This window comes from Panthera onca, chromosome D1, assembly GCF_046562875.1.
Source record: "Panthera onca isolate mPanOnc1 chromosome D1, mPanOnc1 haplotype 2, whole genome shotgun sequence".
Classification (NCBI taxonomy): Eukaryota; Metazoa; Chordata; class Mammalia; order Carnivora; family Felidae; genus Panthera; species Panthera onca.
In genome coordinates, this window is record NC_138348.1 from 36978636 (window position 1) to 36983670 (window position 5035).

Sequence of the window (5035 nt, forward strand, 5' to 3'; positions counted from 1 at the left end):
TATTTATTTTGAGACAGAGAGAGACAGAGCATGAACGGGGGAGGGGCAGAGAGAGAGGGAGACACAGAACCGGAAGCAGGCTCCAGGCTCTGAGCCATCAGCCCAGAGCCCGATGCAGGGCTCGAACTCACTGAACGTGAGATGGTGACCTGAGCTGAAGTCGGAAGCTTAACCGACTGAGCCACCCAGGCACCCCTCCTTAGCTTTATTTTCAAGCCTTTCCTCTACCTTGCCTCATCTTCAAATATATATTTGTATATAATTTGCTGAAAAACCTACTGTGCCTTATGTATACTATCAATGTCTGTGACATACAAAAGTGTCCTCAAAGAGTTCAGTGTAAAGAACATAAGAACAGAGCAATGGAAACTTACATAAGGTGATGTGGATGGGTTTATGAAATATATAGCTGTTTGAGTCAACAAGGCTTGGTGATTAAGTGAAGGTATGAAGACAGATAAAGGAGACAACAGAGTAAAGGAAAATCCCAGGGTTTATAAAACAAATCAGTGGTTAGATGGCAACTTTTTTTTTTCATAGTATCTTCCTTTTTCTGTTACATGACCCTTTCCCTTGAATGGATTAGAAGTTTCTTAACCTCACAATGCCATGGTATAGAATTACTTAAATCAGCCAAAGTGCTCTGGATATAAAACAGACACTCAATGAATGATTAATGGAGTAAATGTTTGTAGAGAAGAAGCAGTTTGGGGGTGACTGGAGTCTGCCAGGGATCAGTGACTTTCTTTGCTATTAACTAACCAATTCAATCACATTAAATGATGCCAAGACTTAAGTACTCACTTCTATGGTGAACAGAGTTACTTTTAACACACTTTGAAAGATTCACACGTTAAGAAAGAAAGAAAGAAAGAAAGAAAGAAAGAAAGAAAGAGAAAGAAAGAAAGAAGAGAAGAAGAAGAAGAAGAAGAAGAAGAAGAAGAAAGATTCACACATCTTATGTTACTCATTTTAATTTCATCTCCTGGAGTTCTTAAAAAGCAAAAAATGGCTGACTTGGGTATTTTTTATTTTTCTTAATAGTGGCAAACTGAAAAAACAATCATAATGTATGCAAGTATGAGGAAAAGAAAAATCCAAGAAACAGTTTATATAAAGGAAAGTCATATTCTAAGTTTACTAACATTGTTTAATAAACTGTAAATAAATGGCTGTTTAACAAAGCATTTTAATTCATATATATAAATGTATGCACATACCCACATAAAATAAATACACATATATTACTGAACTTAGTGATTAGTTTTTACTTGTATATTAATACAGTACAGTATTTAAGCTGCTAATTAAGTTACAAAATTATGTGATTTATCTGAGGTTTGAAGGAGGTTTTTAAAAATCAAGTACTAGAATTATTTTATTTTCTGTAACATGTTACTCTAAGAGAAGCCAAAAGATTAGAAATATAGGTATATTAATTCTTTTTTTTTTTCAAGCATATGTACTTAAAACATTTTAATTCCAGTGTAACTAATACACAGTTATATTAGCTTCAGGTGTGCAACACAGTGATTCGGCAGCTCCATATCTCACTCCGTGCTCATCAAAATAAATGTGCTCTTAATCCCCTTCACCTGTTTTACGCATTCTCCCACCTACCTCCCCTGTGTTAACCGTATTTGTTCTCTATAGTTAAGAGTCTGTTTCTTGGTTGTCTCTTTTTTTCCTTTGCTTCTTTGTTTTGTCTCTTAAATTCCATATGTGAGTGAAATCATATGGTATTTGTCTTTCTCCAGCGGACTTATTTTGCTTAGCATTATACTCTTTAGACCCATACACATTGTTCCAAATGGAAAGATTTCATTCTTTTTTTGTGGCTGGATGGGTATATTAATTATTGATAGAAATTTGTAACAGGCTTTTTAGAAAAATATGGAGCTGATGAAGGAGTTTAGAATAGCCTTTGGTTTCCATTCAGAGGCAGAATGTTGGGTAGAGATGAACATGGCAGTGACTAGGAGTGGTATTTCAGTCATCACAATAAACTTTACCTTCTGAAGGAACAGAAATACAATCTAATTACTGCTTATAGTGTGGGGTGATGGACATGCAAGCAGGTGATTCTAAGATGCGATCACGCTGACCCCAGGCCAACAGAAGACATCAGTCTCGCATGGAGTTCTTTTTTCTGCTGAGTCAAGACCTGGTCTCACCATTTTTCTCAACACTGTGGCGCAAGCTGTCATTCTGCATCATTTGGAGCTGGCATGTGAACTGAGGTTATATGCAATTAACAAGAGCTTCTGACTGCGTGAATGAAGGGAGTCGGGGAAGCATAGATCCTCTCTCTGATCTTACTGAAGCAACCTATTTCAAACCAAGAGATTTTGACAATGCTAGCTGAGTGAATAACAGAAGCCAGAGACACATATGACAGCATAAATGCAAGCACCTTGTGGACAATCCTCAGTAAATGGAGTAAATCCTTTTATAAATGCCAGTTTCCTGCTAAGCAAGTTGGGGCACAGATGGTTTCATGAGAAGTTACTCACTGTATTTTCAGTGGGGCATCTATTATCTTACATTACCCAACATCCTCATTTTTTTTCCTCTGTCTCAGAAGCTATGCCAAGCCATTGGCAATGCTTTCCCTCCATTTAGCATTTCTGTCTTTGGCACACAGATTCCAAATTTCCTTCACAGATTTTCTTAACAGTACAGTATCTGGAATTCATTTTTGCAGATACATTAAAGAAAGGCAGATACCTCACTGAGTCAGGGCTGAGAGCGCCCACTGACTCCATTTCTTGTCTACTATGCAGTGACCCACAGGGCTCAGGACACATTGGAGCTCAAAGATGTCCCCAGAGAGGAGAGCTCCTGCCAGTGCGTAGGTGTCCTCCTCGCCCATATATTTATTGTCATAGGAAATACAGTTTTTCAACCACAAGAGTTTTTTTGCAGTAATTGCCTCTTCCCTAGGCATAGTGCCAGGGAATGAAGAATTTAGGGGATTCTAGGAGTGAGAGGCAGAATTGTTAGGGCAATGACTCTAGGGTGTGAAGGAACAGAAGAGAATAGCACCTGGCTCTTACTAGGTTTCCCATGATTTTTATTGTATATGTGAATGAAAACATAGTTGCAGCCTGAACTCAAAAGTCTTGTCTTGGGGTACCTGGGAGGCTCAGTCAGCTGAACTTCCAACTCTTGATTTTGGCTCAAGTCATGATCTCACTGCTCATGGGTTCAAGCCCTGCATTGGGCTCTGCTCTGCAGTGTGGAGCCTGATTAGGATTCTTTCTGCCTCCCTCTCTCTCTGCTCCTCCCACACATGGTCTCTCTCTCTCTCTCTCTCTCTCTCTGTCTCTCTCTCACTCTCTCAAAATAAATAATAAATAAACTTAAAAAAAAAAAGTCTTGTCTTCCCTGATGGCTGGAAACCAGATCACCTCTCCAGTCCAGAGGATGCAGGAAAGGAGAAACTATATTTTGATGTTAATCTTAATATATAGAATTCTCTTAGTGATGTAGCTGAAATTTGTCTTACTTTCTATTTTAAATATAGTAATACAAGGATTTTTTTTGTTTTAATTTTTAAAAGTGGGAAAATCATCTAATTTAGGTGTCTGCCAATGTTGTTTATAGTTCATTCTCAGTGGGATCATCTAGAGAGATTTTTCATAGTCCCATTCCTGGATCCCACCCGCTATGTATTCAGATTCATTAGATTATAATTGGGACAAGTGACCTGTATTCTTCAAATACTTACTAGTTAATTCTGATGTGCCTCTTTTAGCTCAACTTCCCATCCTATTCATCGGTATCTTAAAGACGTTGTTTGCCATCATGTGCTTGATTCTTAGGCCAGAAGGATTTACTCCTCTGCAAAATAATCTATTTTGTAAATTGAAATAATTGTTTTACTCCAGATAGTCAGCATGAATGCATGCTGGCAGAGGGCAAGAATATTTGTGAGTTAAACTGTTCCAACACAATATAAAATGTTAAACATGTTTGAAACATCATCTTTAGCAGAATTAAGGAGGATGTAGACTCCATCATGCAACAGGTGTTTCTGTCCATTTTACTGAGCACTCCTATACTAAATGTGAAAGTGGGCTTTTTACATTCATTTTTCAGGGACTTTTGTGGAACTAAATGAAGACCACACAAATGAAAACAGAGGCTATATATTCAGAGTTTGTTATTAGCAAGCCATATTAAACTGCATTTGGCAGAAACTCAAAGGTAAGCAGAGGAATGAAAAAGCTATTTTACATTTTGTAAAAAGGGGGGGGGGTTCTGTTATGCTCTGGAGGTCATTGGCCTGGGGGGAGCAGGAAGTGATTGTTTTAAGGAGTGTATTTGGCTTTCTGTGGTTGATCCTGAGTTGGAAACAGGGGCAAAAAATAGGAAAACTGGCAAGTCCTGATCATCCTGGGCTGGTTGCTACAGAGGTTGTTGGTCAGAGACCTAGTATCACAGGGGGTCTGGTCATTGTCCATTTGTATAGATAATCTTTCAATCTTTACCACTAACTGTTAGGTATGCTTTATGGCACAGAAACAGAGACATAGAAAAGTTAAATCACTTTCCCAAGTTTATAAGTTTAGGTAAACTAGAGGAGCTGAGATTTGAAATATGGTCTATCTGAATTAAAGTACTTGCTTTCACCCACTACCTTTACCTGTTTCACACTAAGAAATAATTAAGGTTTAAAAAATAATCATGCATTATATTTGTATCTATGTCCAAGGATCTTGCTTTTGTTTTCATCTTTCAAAGCCCTGTGTTCATTCCAGTGTGTCTTATGGTTATGTAAGATCTCAAGTACAGGTCTCAAGTACAAAAAAATTCAAGATATGGAAAATGATAAATATCTTTAAAAGCTTATGCATTCAGAAAAGGACTTTTTAAAGATGTTTAAAAGTCCGTCTTTTTCAGAATTAAAAGTTTATTTTTAAAATCTTCTTAATTATGTGTTATTTTTTCTGGGATTCAGTTTGTCTAACTACAAAAAAGTCTGTATATTTTGAATAGGCAGGCAGTTTTCTCTTTGAAAGATTACACAGCA